The sequence below is a fragment of the Oryx dammah genome, unplaced genomic scaffold (genome assembly GCF_014754425.2).
Source record: "Oryx dammah isolate SB20612 unplaced genomic scaffold, SCBI_Odam_1.1 HiC_scaffold_4, whole genome shotgun sequence".
Taxonomy (NCBI): Eukaryota; Metazoa; Chordata; class Mammalia; order Artiodactyla; family Bovidae; genus Oryx; species Oryx dammah.
In genome coordinates, this window is record NW_024070188.1 from 55,815,674 (window position 1) to 55,831,636 (window position 15,963).

General features: G+C 44.1%; 1 protein-coding gene across 2 annotated transcripts in view; it reads left to right on the forward strand.

The window, feature by feature from the left end:
• Positions 1-1,842: 1,842 nt before the first annotated feature.
• The window catches only part of TMEM200A (transmembrane protein 200A), an 88,702-nt gene continuing 74,581 nt past the window's right edge, over positions 1,843-15,963 (forward strand). Inside the window, exon 1 of one of the 2 annotated variants that reach the window (XM_040239204.1) lies at positions 1,843-2,090. The gene's annotated coding sequence lies outside the window, so the exon portion shown is untranslated. Of the gene's footprint in view, positions 2,091-2,700; positions 2,833-15,963 lie in introns of those variants that run through there. The other variant, XM_040239203.1, reaches the window with a different exon arrangement.

A 15,963-nucleotide genomic window follows, 5' to 3' on the forward strand; every position in this document is an offset into this window, starting at 1 on the left:
TTCCACATGAAGAGATACTGCCCATTAGTAGAGATTAAATAATTTACCTGAGTTTGTCTTGGGCACTCAATGCCAAGGAAGAATTTATGAGAATGCCAAGAATTTATCTTGGAAGTTGCTTGGTCTACTGAATTACAAGCAATCCTCTATAGAATATTTTATCCTTGTTTTTTTCTTGGACTAATAGTAATTCTTTTAAATGGAAATGTAAATAATTCTCCTTTGGTGATCTTATGTAGTTTAAGTTGAACCACTGAAATCTAAGTTCAAAAATGAATCATCAGTATTTATGACCAAAAGAATGTGCTTATGCCTCTTTCAAGGCCTCATCTTTGAGGCAGGTTCAGTCTTTCAGAGTGTAAAATGGTTAGATGACCATTTTAAATGCGCCACTACTTGTCTTAGGATGTCATGTTTGATGATCTTGATCACTTGTGCCCATTCTTCATTTCCTAGGAAGCCACTAGCAAACATAATTAGGAAATATCTCTCAGGAGCTCTACAGAAAAATGTGGTTTCAAGATACTTTGTTATGAATTGAAGAGGTTACAACTAAAAGGAAGGCCCCTTGGAATCACAGCCCTTTAATGGCATGCCTGCACAAATGTGTGAGAACACCTAAGCAAGTTGACCAGGTGGCTGTGGATTAAAGAGTATAGAGACAGGTGGAGCAAAAATAAAACTTACAGATGGTTTACAGGGGTGACTCATTTCTCTACCCCTTCCAACTTCCAACCCCTTTAGTGTTTAGTTTTGTTTTTAACATTTTGATTGTGAAATTTTTACTAAAAGTGTCAAATCTCCCAATTCTTCTAGTCAAGACAGGAAGAGTGTACCAAAGAAATCCATTTCTACAGCAGTCTCTCCTCATTGCCAAATCTGATATCCAAGATTCTTTTTTTAATGTTAAAGTTTTGCATGGAATTCTCTGCTCTTTCTCGTACATTTCCCACATCCAGAAACAAATTTTTGTTGAAAATGAAATCAGCAGACTGCACATTGAAAGACACAAATTCACTGCACTAGAATGCCATACTTGTCTTCCAGTCATCAGCTTAAATATATTCAGGAGACCCACAGGTACACCCTATACCCAGAGCTGGGAGATTGTATGCTCTGTACATGGCAGGGTCGTGGGTGGACTATCTGGTAATCCCGAGTTTTACATAAAACTTTATTTACTGAATTGACCTGCATATATACAATCACGAATTCAGTCTCTGCCAAATAGGAGGTACCTAGTATAACCTTTAGCAGCTTCCCAGGTGGCAGAGTGGTAAAGAATCCGCCTGCCAATGCAGACGACACGGAGACCAAGGTATGATCCCTGAATCAGAAGATCCTCTGCAGGAGGAAATGGCAACCCAAGTCAGTATTCTTGCCTGGAAAATTCCACCTAGCCTGGTGGGCTACAGTCTATGGGGATCACAAAGAGTTGGACGACTGAGCGCGGGCGTGCACACACACACACACACACATACGCACACGTCAGATAACCTTCTCTGTGAATCAGGGACAGTCCCCATTTACTGGATGTTTGAGGGTAAGGAAGATTAACCCATATTCCTCCTTGGCTGTGACGTTTAGAGTTGAATCTAAGCACTGCTCACCGAAGCTCTCAAAGATCCGGTTCGCCCTCGTCCGCCCTACCCATGACCCTCATATCGGGCCATTCTCTCGGGGCTCTTTTCGGTGCTAGATTGGGTGGGCGCTCCAGGGCCGTGTTGATAGCAGACACCGGGTCTGGTTCCGCTCGCGCAGCGCCCGCGCAGCCCGCCAGGGGGACCCCGACCAGCTTAGGCAGCGTCTGATAAGAGAGAGTCCGAGGGGCGTGGAGCGAGAGTCCTGCAGCGTCGGCTCCAGGAATACCCGGAATCCGCCCGGGCTTCCCCACTGGTCCAGGGGCTGGTGGGACCCCGGCTCCGAATCCTGGGGTTCCAGGGAGAGGCGCGCCCGACTGGTGGGTGTGTCCTTTTCCACCCTCTGGGCTTCCAGCAGGGAGAAGAGCCCCAGAAAGTGGGTATTTTGTTCCCAACGACAGGTTTTGTCTGCGGTGAACCCTGCGCTGCAAGCGCAACTTTGAGGCCAGGGTACGCCTCCTGGGGGCTGGGAGTCCGGGGGAGCGGGATTGGATTTTGTTTGCATCCTCAAGGAGGAGGCTGGCGGCGAGAGTCGGGGCGGCAGGGCCTGGGGAGTTCCTACCGGTCGTGGGCAGCGGGAGACTCGCTCGTACCCGGGTCGCGATCGCGTGGCCACGCTCCTGGAAGCCCGCCTGCACCCTACGCGCCGCCCCCAGACTCCTCTTTCTGCGACTGGAGCGTGGGGTTCGGTGGGGATCTGTTCGGTAGGGATCTGAGCGCTGCTGAAAACTTTTCTCTTCTCAGCCCCCGTGAGTCTTTTGTCTTGCGCGGCGGAGAGTCCCTGTCCGCTGCCCGGCGCACGGCGCCGGGTGACCACCGAGGGCAGGAGCGCTCGGACTCCGTGAGCCCTATGGCTGCGGCCGGCGGCCGGGCGACCTGCGGCGGGCACAGCCAGAGGCGCGCCCCCAGCCCAGAGGCCGCCGCCCCCACCCACTTCGGCCCTCCGGCAGTCCTCGCCGCCCGCCCCCTCGCCTGACTCATCCGCCCGCGGTGGCCGCGCCGCGTCCGCTGCCCGAGCCCCGCCGGGATGGGGAGGGAGACCGCGGCTGCCCAAGGCTGCGGAGGTTTCTGCTGACGCCCCCAACCCCGCTGCCTCCTGCGCTCTGCTGGGGAGGCGCCCGACGTCCCACCCGCTCCTGGAGTGACAGCCGTGAGAGGCGACTGGACCCCCGAGGCCCCGCGTTCGGGACAGGTGAGGGAGGAAGGAAAGAATGCTGCCAGGGATGGGGAGGTGGGTGGGCAATCGGTGCGGTTGAAACGGGGCGCTGCTTCACCACCCTCTCCCTCCCCGCCCCACCTCGGCCCCCAGAGTTAGGATAAACACTGTCTCCTGAAGTTTGGAGAATAAACCAAACCCGCCATCAGTTCTGGACTCCCCGGTCCCCGGAGCGCAAGAGGAGCGGTGTAGGGCAGCCTCCCAGGACCCCGGAGCCTTGGAGCGCCTGGCTGGGTTTCTCCAAGCTACACCCTCCTTTGTCTCCGTTCCAGAGTCGGCATTCTCTGTAAAGATGTCCACAGTGTTAATTTATAGTAGTCCCTGGCAAGAGCAAAGTGTGGTCAAGGTTTCCTGAAGCAAAATCTGTATGTGGTAGGATCTTCATAGACAAAATGGAGAGGCGAAACAATTATTTGCCAAATTCAGCGCTATTCTTCTCCGTATATAATCTGTCCTTAAGAGAAAGGGCTGAGCGTTTGCAAGATTTGCTCCATTAATCATTCTTTTGCTTTAATTAATTGCCCAAGCCAGCATTTCACATTTTGTAGGTACAGGCTCTCTGTGGGTATTTACTGCCACTAGTTCTCCACTGAAAAGTATGTGTCTGTGTGTGTGAATGGTGTATATAATCAGAATAATTCATTATTCAGTACCAGGCATAGGCAATGCCAGAAAGTCAGATGCTTCCCACATATGTAATTTACTCACTGAAGTCAGATCAAGTACACCTTAGCCTGGTATTGGACTATGTATGTTGGACCTAAGTGTTTATTACCTTTTTTTTTTTTTAAGACCTTCAAAAGTACTTGTGGACACAGAAAGCATTTCAAGAATTGACAACTGTTCTTGTTTGTCAGTAAGAATATTGAACTCTTTCGGTTTTGCTGTCAAACCAAGTTCTATTATGAGCAAATATTAACACTCTGTGAAAGCTATTAACTTTGCTGGCTTGTCATGTCTTGCTTTACAGAAACATGTAAAATGACCTTCAGTTTGTTATTTGGCCACCAATACTGGACTATATCACCATTTTGTGAAAAGTAGGCTGAACTTCAAAACTTCTCAAACCTTAATTTTTCCACTACTTTTTCCCTATACCGAGGCATCCACTAAAGGATGAAACACTTTAGTTTCATGCTTCTCAGACAGCTTAAGTGAAGGAGTTGTTCTTAACAGAAAACAGTGTTTCTCTTAAGTAAATAAATGTTTGAGATTTTTTTTTAACTCTTAAAATGTATCTTCTGAAGTGTTAGGAATGATTTTTCTCTGATGAAGTCTTACTATAGAGCTCATTATTGTGAGATGATTTAACTATAATTTGTAACCTTGGTTATAATTAGCTTTGTATCCTAGGCTGGGGAAGCTTTCAGTGAAAGAGAGTTGTGTGGGGAGCATCTGTATGCGGTTTGCAGGCAGCTGATACAGACAGATTTAACCTGTTGCTTCTGAGTCAGGTTCAGGGAAATACATGTAATATCCAAAGGCTTTCTGGAAGGGATTCTTCAGGAAAGGTCACTGTAAAGTGTGATGGCTGCTCTTTTTATTCAAATTTAGAGGAATTACTAGTGACGCTTTTGAACATTCCAAGAGTTAGATTGCTATACTTGAACTTTTGTAGCTTCAGCATTTTGACAACAGCTCATTGGACAAAGATAACTACTAGCATATAGGGGGAGAGGATTCAAACCGTTTATTTAAATTTTCTTATTCCCATGATAAATCTCAGCATAAAGGGACAGAAATTTAAGAAAATAGATAAGAACAAAGATAAGAACAAAGATAAGAACAGATGTCACTTTTTTATGTTTCTTCAACAAAATTGGTAGATGATAAAATTAAGTCTTCATGGTAATACCTATTACTTATCATATAGAATGTATAGTCTAAAAGAGGAGGCAATTCTAAAACAAATTTCATTTCATGTTACTTTCGCTAAATGAGAGACAGCATGAGGAGCTCAGTCAAACAAAGCACGTTTGGGAAAAGAACTTGTGTAGAGATGGAAAAAATGTGTCTGCAGTAAGATGGACCGTTCATTTTATTAAGGGATATATGATTTGCAGTTTTGTCAAGGGTATTTGTTTCAGGATTTAAGATATGCTTTGTCTGCTAAGATCTGATATGTGTCCAACCACTTAGAAAACATCCACGAACCCTTGTCATGGTGCTAGGTTTGCTGATTGGTGGCAGATTAGCCTCTCCTCCTGGGAGTTTGCAGGCTGGCAGGGAGGGGACTGAGAAATGTGTCAGATCAGTGAGCATCTGCAATGGCCCTTGAGCATCAGGGGTCTGGGATTTCCAAGGGCATTGAATGGGAGCTGGAAAACCCAAGTTGTTATCCTGGCTGAGATACTGGTTCTGTGGCCTTGGATACCTTTCTAGGCTTTTCGGTCTCTCTGCTCTCGTTGGCAGACCAAGGACTTTGGACTGTGATCTTTTCATCCTCTTTGTAGAATGCTGCATGATGAAGAGAAGTCAAGATGTGGTGGGGGTGGTGTGGTGAGCAGAGTTTGGGTTGGGGGAAGACAGGCTGGAGATTGCACTGGAGACTGGGAAAGAGTAATGCCCATGATAGTAGGAGGTCAAGGAGACCGGACATCTGGCCCATCACTGATTCTACAAGTTCAAATACATAACAAAATAATGAATTAGCAACATTCACTTAGTCCTTGATGGTTTTCAATGAATTTTCACAAATAATGGCAGTTGATTTTCTTTACATTTCCAAGAGGTTATTCAAGTAGAAAGGTGATGAAACCAGGACTAATTTCATAGAGCATGTTTGTGCCAATATGCTCCATTGCTTTTTTGCAGGATCTGTAGAGACAAGAGAAGCTAGAACACACTTTGGAAACCGTGTGTAAATAGGAGACAGAGATAAGGGTGGCATCAGATTTTAGCAGAGTTTCAAATGTATGAGGAAAAGTTTAGGTTATATTCTGGAAGATGTATGCATGCTAAGTTGCTTCAATTGTGTCTGATTCTTTGTGATCCCATGAACTGTAGCCTGCCAGGCTCCTCTGGCCATGGAATTCACCAGGCAAGAATACTGGAGTGTGTTTCTCCAGGGGATTTGCCCCGCCCAAGGATCGAATCCACATCTCCCACATTGCGAGCAGATTCTTTACTGTTGAGCCACTGGGGAAGCCCATACTGGAAGCTAAGAATCTCCAGTTGTAATATTAAGACCTGAAACATCTGAAATTCTGATTGTTAATCTTTCGTTTGATTACTCCTATTCAGGGCTTCCTCCTCATCTCATTCCGCTCCCCATCCCCAGCAGGAATTCTGGTGATTTGAGTATTATAGTCATGGATAGTGAAAGTGAAGTCGCTCAGTCATGTCCGACTCTTTGCGACCTGTGGACTGTAGCCCACCAAGCTCCTCCGTCCATGGGATTCTCCAGGCAAGAATACTGGAGTGGGTTGCCGTATGGATAAGACTCTTCCAAAAACTTTGAGTGCAATTGGAAAAAGAAAATTCTCATATAAAGATGGGCATTCTTGGGCCATTGTACTATTAATCAATGGAATATGTTCCAGTAGCAAGTTATTCTTTGGAAATTTTGTCACCAGACATGAAATTACACAAAATTCATGGAGTGTGAACAAAGTGTGAAGATGTGGACATGTAAGTTCCTTTCTACAGTGTCCTTGTCACTCCGCTCCAGACATTAAGTACACTAACGGGGGTCAAGTCCCCTCCCCTTTACCCTGTGTTCCTGCAGAAGAGAGTTATCAGGATTCATCTGGTTATGCACACGAGGAACCTACATTTAACTGTGTTAAGCAAAAGAAAAAAAAACCAAAGTATATTTATTGGCTCATGTGACTGGAAAGTCCAAAGGTGAACTTTGCTTTAGTCGTGGCTGGAACACAGAGCCTCATGGCGGGAACACACACCCTCTCTCTCTCCCTGCTTCTCAGCTTCTCTTCTGAATCAGCTTCATTCTGAGGCCCCTTTCCATGTGTTCCTCATGCTGAGAAAGGTGAGCACTGGTAGTTCCAAACCGGCATTCCTGGGCTTTTGATCCATAAGAAGAGAAGACCTGTCTCTTCCAGGTCCCATTTATGGAAGTCTTCTAAAAGGCCTCTGATTGGCTGTGCTTGGTGGTCATTGACTCAGTCTCCATGTCCAACCAAGAGTTCTGCTGAAATAGTCTTGGACTGGATGGAGTGCCCAACCCTGTCTGTATGTGGTGCTGGTGGTGGGGTGGGGCAAAGGACTGGGAGGGGCACCACGACAGACAGTTCTGTCAAGATCATATAGATCCCCCAAACTTATGAGGCTGCCCATCAAAAGCAGCATCTCTATTACTGGGGAGGATTGCTCCCTCCTTTTTGGGGATAGCTTCCTGGACAATGATGTGAACTTTGTGTGTAGAGGCAACTCAGATGCCCAAGGCCATGCAAATTCCAGAAATGGGACCTTTCTCCCAGCCAAGGTAAAGTCAGGAGATGACATAGTTCTTTCCGTGTCTAGACTTTGGTAATAGGATCCAGAGGATTATGGAGTGAGGAACGCACCATTTATCCATGTCCATGTGCTTTTAGGAAACACCTTTGTGCCCTATTTTCAGCCTAAGGATTTTATTTTCAAAAGCCTTGGTCATCCTGGGATCATGAGATTGGAGACCCCCTACTTTGGGCATTACAAGATCTAGTGACACAGTGACAGTTTGAACAAGGAAGTAAAGTGATGAACATAGAACTATTGTTTAAACAGGTTTGTTGAGATTGTGGGAACTGGGCAGAGAGGAGGCAGTGGGCAGAGATTAGGGTTATCACTTAGGAGGCCTAAGATGATTGGTCCCAAGCTAAAATATTGGCTTGTGTGAGCAACTTTATGAAGGTCTGATGAGGACTAAGGAGCCTTTGTGTTGACAGAAGCATTGGAAGGATAAAACAAATCAGGAGGGAGAAGACCAGAAGGTAGGCTGGGTCAGTAGGTGAAGTGGCTGTGTGTTGTACATTTGTTCCTAGCAAATGGGCTGTATCAAGAGGCGTCCTGTAGCCACCACATATCCTAGGGGCAAAGCCTTTATATGTGTAGCACTGACATTTATCAAAGGCATACCTAGTGTGCCAGGCCCCATCTTACATGCTTTACATCCATTACTCATAAAAGCCCTCTAAGGTGAGAAAACAGAAAGTAAGGGAAGTAAATGACTTGGTCAGGGTTATATGGTCATTAAATGGACTCAAACCCTGGCAATCTGAAACAAAAGCCTGTCCTTAAACTATGCAACACTGTCTTCAAAGTCAAGATAAAAATCCAGTACATCAGGCCAAGTTGAAGGATGAGTGCCAAACTGGACCATCCGATGGGCATCCAGATTGCTAGGAATACAGGTCAGACAGAGGGGATGGAATGGAGGCTATTGGGGTGAAGAGGAGAGTATTGGGGTTCAGTAGTGCCTGAGTAAGAAGGGCACAGGCATAGATTCCTGGCTTGGGGTTCGGGTGCAGCGAGGAACGTGGGTAGGAACAGCTCAGGAAGTTGAACAGGTGGGCAGATCAATAGAACAACTAGAGCCTGATTGTTGATCTGAGGCCAGGAACTCTGCCATCTGCCTCGGTTTAAATATCCTTCGTGATGGAAGTCAACACAAATACAGCATGGGCGGCTCCTTAGAGGGAGACGGAGTTCTATTGGTTGTCAGGCACCATTGGGGAAAAAAGAGCTAACATTTGTAGACCATCTGCCATGTGCCTTCTATACATAATCTCATCAAATCTTCATTAGAGTGCTGGGAGGAGAGGTATTGTGGCTTTTTTTTTTTTGGTTGTTGAGCCAGGAAATGAAGGCTTAGAGAGGTTAAATTACTTGCCTAAGCTCCTGGAGCCAGACTGGAAGTTGAAGGAGCTGTCATGGAAACCGAAATCTATCTGAATCTCAACCTCATCCTGAGTCTTCAGGGAGTCATCCTGGTTCCGGCAGGGCAAGGTCAATTTCAAGTCTGGGCCATAGACTTGGGGAAGTCAGCAAAGGCATATGATTGGAAAGGGAGATTGTGAGTTGAACATTCAGACATTTGAATGGGAGCTGAGAGCAGGTCATCTGAACAGAGTTGTCCACCAGGACTGTATCTGGCTTTGGCAGAAAACTCAATAACCTAGTAGATTTTTCCCCTCAGTGCAGGATCTCTATCATTACGCAGGATAGATACGTCAGCAAGTCAGATGTTTGGAGGGCTTAATTTTAGTTACTGATTTCAGTTGAAGAGAAGAGACCTTTGCCAGCTGCCATGGCCTGAATTTACCTTTAGACATGCAGGTACTTTTCCCAGAAATATGATAAATAAAAAATAGATACATAGAGGAAGAGCATTAGCACATACTCAGTGTCGCAAGAATGTAGAATACACTCCAGCTATTAATGTCCATCTTGAAGATGCTCTAAATGATGAAATATTTACAGTTATTTACTGATGAAATATGAGTGATATATCATTTCCCAACAAATTCAAGGTCAAATTGGTCACTATGTAAATTTGACTGGATGTAGGTGTTTGCCGTGTGCAGTAAACTGTGTATACATATGGTAAGAAGAAGGGGAATGAGAAGGTACATGAGAAGAAATACTTGAGACATATTTTTGAGACTCCATAGCTCATTTGGAGAGGTAAGACAATCATGTTTAAAATGTTAAAGCAGCACAATAGAATAGTATGATTTTAGAGTTGATGGGATCTTTCAGACAGTGATCAAGATCACAGTGCTAGCCAGTACTATGAAGTACAAACTTATTAGGAGCAGTTGAACATAAATGTTATGGAAACTAAAAAGAATGGAACTGTCTGAGCCTGGAAGACAGATCAGGGGAGGCTTCCTAGAGGAGGAAAGTTCTGATGAGTATGTGACAGAAGGGGTTTTCAGGTAGCATGCTGCTGCTGCTGTTAAGTCACTAAGTTGTATGTGACTCTTTTGCGACCCCCACGGACTGTAGCCCACCAGGTTCCTCTGTCTATGGGATTCCCCAGACAAGAATACTGGAGCGAGTTGTCATTTCCTTCTCCAGAGGATCTTTCTGACCCAGGGATTGAACGCACGTCTCCTGTTTGGCAGGTGGATTCTTTACCACTGAGCCACCTGGAAAGCCCAAGGTAGCATGACCAGGAACTTATCAATATCCTGCAGCCAGAGACCACTGGGAAATGACTTGTAGTTGAATGGGTTATGTTTGCTACTTGTTACAGTGAGGGAAAATGTACACTACAGGAAAACATGGAGCGTTGCAGTAAATGTTAGAAATGAGTGATTGTAGGATTTGGTCTTGTAAGTGATTTGGAAGAGGGTTTAAAGAAATAGGACTTTGCTCTGCATTGAAGCAGAAATAATCTTATGAGTTTGTATCTTAATAAGTCTTATCTAGAAGGAGCAAGACTAGAGAGGCTAACACTATAATTGGCAATGACGCAGCAAACATTCATTAGTCAGATTAGGGGACTACTGATCATTTAGGGGGTTGGATATTTGTGTTTTTGTGTTCAGATAGGGTACCACAGTGCTCTTCTTTTTGTCCTGATCCATCACGGTCACAGAGTGGCCTTATCTGGTATTGATGCTCTGTGAAATCATTTCCATCCAACAAGAGAGCCCCAGGGCCAGCTCCCAGATGCCTGTGCTACTTTTGTGCTCTTTCGTAAACTGGAAATTACATTCCACAGTGTATCTGATTTTATGCACTGACCAAGATATCCATCTACAATAGGAGCCTGTTAGTGACTACTTCTTTGGGGGGTTATTGAGGTGATTTTCTTCCTATTCTGTAAAATTGTATTTACTGCTAACAGCATTTATTAAGTTCTCACTGTTTACTAGGTACCCTGTAAGATTCCAGGGATGTCAAGATAACAAGGATCTCAAGAATCTCATAATCTAATGAGAAAACCACATGTGAATCAGTGATTATGATGCATGGAAATAAAACTGGTAGAGATATGAGAATAGGTAAAGAATAACAGGGGCTTTGGGGATGAAAGTGATGCTGAGAAAAAGCAGGCTCTTCTGCAAACAGTGAGCTAATCACAGAGGTGCTGAATAGGTTGGCAACTGCTGAGGCATGTTTGCAGTTTTGAGAATCAGCATCTTTGGGTTGAAATGCGGTATGAATTCAAAGATTCTCCATCCTCTCTCTAAGCTGATCTTGGCATAGAAGAGGCACACATTTTTGGCTCACTTGGCAAACCAAGTATCAGATCAGCTCAGTGAAAGAATGAGAACATACATGTGCAAGCATTTGTGATACAGTAGGGTTACTTATTAAAAGGAAAACTCCCACAATTATGGAGAGGATCTACATGGTTAACACCAGGCTATGGTCATTTAGGTTTAAAGGCTCCTCTATGTCAGGAACTGTTAAATCATACTGAAAATGATCAACCTGGTAATTATGAGACAAGGCTGGGTGCTTTATGAACTATGCATGTTATTACCCTTAGAGAGAGTTATTGGTATGTAACTCAGTGGATTTGTGGCACTAATCTATGGGCTTCAGATCTACAGGGATGGATACGAAGGTGTAACCTGGGATATCCATGAATTTAAGATCAGACATGTTAAGAAATTAGAGGTAGCCCTAACCAATCTAACATTGGTATGATCCCAATGGGTCAAAGATCTGTATTCTACTGGTATGACCACTTAGCAGCTTGTGTGTGTGTGTGTGTGTGCCTTCAATGGGGTTAGAGGATGTAATTGACCATATCTAAGCCTTAACAGGGAGAAGGCAATGGCAACCCACTCCAGTGCTCTTGCCTGGAAAATCCCATGGATGGAGGAGCCTGGTAGGGTGCAGTCCATGGGGTCACGAAGAGTCAGACACAACTGAGCGATTTCACTTTCACTTTTCACTTTCATGCACTGGAGAAGGAAATGGCAACCCACTCCAGTGTTCTTGCCTGGAGAATCCCAGGGGTAGGGGAGCCTGGTGGGCTGCCATCTATGGGGTCGCACAGAGTTGGACACGACTGAAGCAACTTAGCAGCAGCAGCAGGGTTACTCAGCATTTCTGAAGGATGTTATTATTTCTAATCATAAAATTATACATGCTTCCAATGAAAACTTTGGAAAATACATTATGTATTTTTAAAAATCAGGGAGAAAGTTTGCCTATAATCCCATGACCCAAAAGTACCCATAACATTTTGGCATTTTTCTTCCTCTTTATTTTTAATGAGGTTTTTCCATAGTTAAATGCGCTCTGTTTGCTTAACCTTATGTCCTAAATATTTTCCAGCTTCTCGGAAAGCTTTATTAATGTTGTATAATATTTGATTACATGATTTACCATAATTTATTAACTATTCCCTTAAAATTGGACCTTTAGGCTGTTTCCAAATATCTGGTATTATAACTGACATTTTGATGAAATCTTTGTTCATATTTCAGATTATTTCTTTAAGGAAGATCCATGGGAGGGTAATTCCAGGGTCAAAGAGTAAGAATACTCTAAGACCTTTGGTACTTACTGACAAACCAATTTTCAGAGTAGGTGAACTTGTGATTGCCAGTGCACAGAAATCCCCTCTTACCTGTCTGCATGAGGGGTTATTTATTTTTGTCTTAAGTGAATAGCAGTTTTGCCAATTGCTGATTTTGTTCCTTTGTTACCAAGACCTCTCTTTTAGAATGCTGATTGGTCAGATGTTGCGATGAGTCACTCCATTTTAAAAAAATTGTTCACAAAGTGGTCCTGAATATCCATATAGGCGCCCGTGACAGAGAGAACATTAGTTTGTGAATGATTTCTTAAAGCCAGTGACAGGCAGGCACATCTTGTAAGGGCACTCTTCCGACCTTTGTGTGGAGCACCTCCTAGTGAAGGTGATGGTGGACAAAGGCCCCGCTTTTCGGGCCCAAATCCTCTGCCAACTCTGTCTCTGTAGTTTGGCGGTTGGGTGCTTGGACTCCTAGACTCCTGGAACATTTGGGATCATTGTTCTTGTGGTACCTACACTGTTGAAAGGGGCTGTCACCCCGGGAGCATGGGTCTGTGTCTATTTCATTCACGCTGTTCTCTGAGCAGGCGACCCAGGAGCAGGTTGTGCTGGTGGGTACAATGTGAGGTCGGCTGTGCCCTAATGTAACATGTGGATACCTGAGAGATACCCCCTCCCCAAAGCCCTCTGCCCTCTTAGTCACTGATCCCCCCCCAAACAAGTCAAGCAAAGATCCTGAATTTTGAACCTTCTGGGTTTACTCCCTTTCCCAAAGACTAGCCAACCATATCAAAGTATCTCATTTTCAGAGTGATAACCCTTGCTTTATTCCATAAGAAGGAGGAACTTGGAGTTTACTCAAACCTCCATGGGGTGTTTTGTTGTCCAAAACATTGCTTCAGACTATAAGGGTACTCTTGAACTTACCATGGCAGTCAGTTTGAGGTGGTTTTTGAGTTCCAATTTCAGTTTTTTCCACAACTGCTATTTTGCTGCAGAAATAATTTACAAGTACAATAAAAATACTTCTGGTTTTCTTCTAAAAGTTGGAGGAGAAATTTGTTAAAGTGTTATGATTCCATTTTCTTTTGTGGATCTCAGTCAATAATTTTGGGCAAAATTGTTTTCATTCATTTGTTCACCAAATCATTATTTAGTGAGATTTGTTTAGCAGTGCTGTTGAATCATATTTATGACCCATTTTGTCAAATGTGAGGTCATCTTATACATGGTAATGTAGAAAAACAGGGAGGAAATCATGACCTAAACATGTATTGGTTGCTTTCTGATGAGACATATAAAAGTTCTCATAGCTTGCATAAAGTAGTACCCAAAGTACCCAAGCTCTGTAGGAAGTTCATTAATTAATAATTGATTCAGTAAATGTTACATGCTGGTAACTGGGGGTATGGTAGGCATCAAAACAAAGGTTGTGGTGGAGTGTACATCTAAGTGGGAAAGACAGGTCTGCTTCAGTGAGTAGAAAGTGATTGTGAGGAAAGTAAGGAATCTAATGAATAGAGTGCCTGGGTTTTTGTAGATTGAAGGGTAGGAAAGACTGCTCTGTGTTTGACACATTTGAATTAAGACCAGTCTTGCATACTGGGGAGAGGTGTGTGCATGCATGCTAAGTCGCTTCAGTCATGTCTGGTGGTGTCCAACTTTTTGTGACCTTATGGACTGTAGCCCACCAGGTTCCTCTGTCCGTGGATTCTCCAGGCAAGAATACTGGAGTTGGCTGCCATGCCCTTCTCCAGGAGATCTTCCCGACTCAGGGACTGAACCCATGTCTCCTGCAGCTCCTGCATTTCAGGCGGATTCTTTACCACTGAGCCACCGAGGAAGCACATTGGGGAGGGGAAGTAAGCTTTATTCTCAGGGCACTGGGAAACCATTAGGAAGTTTTTCTTTTGGAGCATGATGTTTGAGGTCATTTATTAAAAATAGGGTTGAGGGAGTTTCCTGGCTAAGTGGTTAAGACTTTGCCTTTCAATGGAGGCGATGTATATTTGATCCCTTGTTGGGGGGCTAAGGTACCACACATCACAGGGTGCAGCCAAAAATTAAAAACCTAATCACAGGGGTTGAGATTAAGAATGTTAAGCAGTTCCTCACTGTGATGATCGTATTGGAAGCGGGAACAAAAGTGGCATTCGCACTTAGAAACTTCTTGGGTTGTTCTGTTCAAGGTGTGCTATATCATTAAGTGGCTGAAAACATTCCATAAAAAGTATGCATATGTGTGAGTACATGCTAAGTCACTTCAGTAGTGTCTGACTGTGACCCTATGGACTATAGCCCGCCAGGCTCCTCTGTCCATGGGATTCTCCAGGCAAGAATACTGGAATAGATTGCTGTGCCTTCCTTCAGGGGATCTTCTAGACCCAGGGACTGAACTCACGTCTCTTATGTCCACTCATTGGCAGGCCTCTATCACTAGCACCACCTCCATAAACAGTATATCCACCTTTAACAGTATATCACCCTCCATAAACAGTATTCAGTTCAGTCGCTCAGTCATGTCCGACTCTTTGTGACCCCATGAACCACAGCACGCCAGGCCTCCCAGTCCATCACCAACTCCCGGAGTCTACCCAAACCCATTGTCCATCGAGTCGGTGATGTCATCCAACCATCTTATCCTTTGTCGTCCCCTTCTTTTCCTGCCCTCAATCTTTCCCAGCACCAAGGTCTTTTCAAATGAGTCCCTTCAAAAAGTTTTTAATATACATACAAATATTTATTTATCCATAGAATATAAACAGCTTAATGAGTCTGCCAGGAAGTTCTTATGTAAAGCTTTAAAAAAAAAAAAAAAGCTGTTCCTAGCATAGTGGCACTTCCCTGGTAGCTCAGCTGGTAAAGAAGCCACCTGCAATGCAGGAGACCCTGGTTCTACTCCTGGGTCAGGAAGATCCCCTGGAGAAGGGATAGGCCATCCACTCCAGTATTCTAGGTCTTCCCTCATGCCTCAGATGGTAAAGAATCCACCTGCAATGAGGGAGACCTGGGTTCAGTCCCTAGGTTGGAAAGATCCCCTGGAGGATGGCATGGCAACCCACTCCAGTATTCTTGCCTGGAGAATCCACATGGACAGGGGAGCCTTGTGAGCTACAGTCCATGGGTCACAAAGAGTAGGACATGACTGAGCAACTAAGCACAGCACAGCATAGTGACTTGTGTATGGTATGCATTCAGTAAATATTTGCTGAATCAGTTATATTGAATCTTCTATACTGTCAGTACAGTATCATCCTAGGATATAGAATCACATCGAAGTCACAGTATTTTTATGAAAAGACCAAATAGTGTCTCTGGAAAAAAATTAGATAAAATGTTAACTGTACTATGAATATTAATGATTTTCAATTAGAGTCAAAATTAACAGTTGAAATATTGAATATAAATATCTAATACACAGCTATAATTATCTTCTTTAAATACTTCTCACCACACAGTATAGGTGGAAATCTCTGCAAAGTCCACACATTAGATAAAGATTTTGCTAGTATCAGTTGGGTTTTTCCCACTCTATTTAGTACATGTGAAAATTCCTTATTTATTTTATGAATCTCCCAACTGTTGAACCAACCTCTGTTGAGAACTCTTCTGCCAGCCCCCATAGAATGGAATATAGATGGTGATAGCATATAATTAGTGATGTT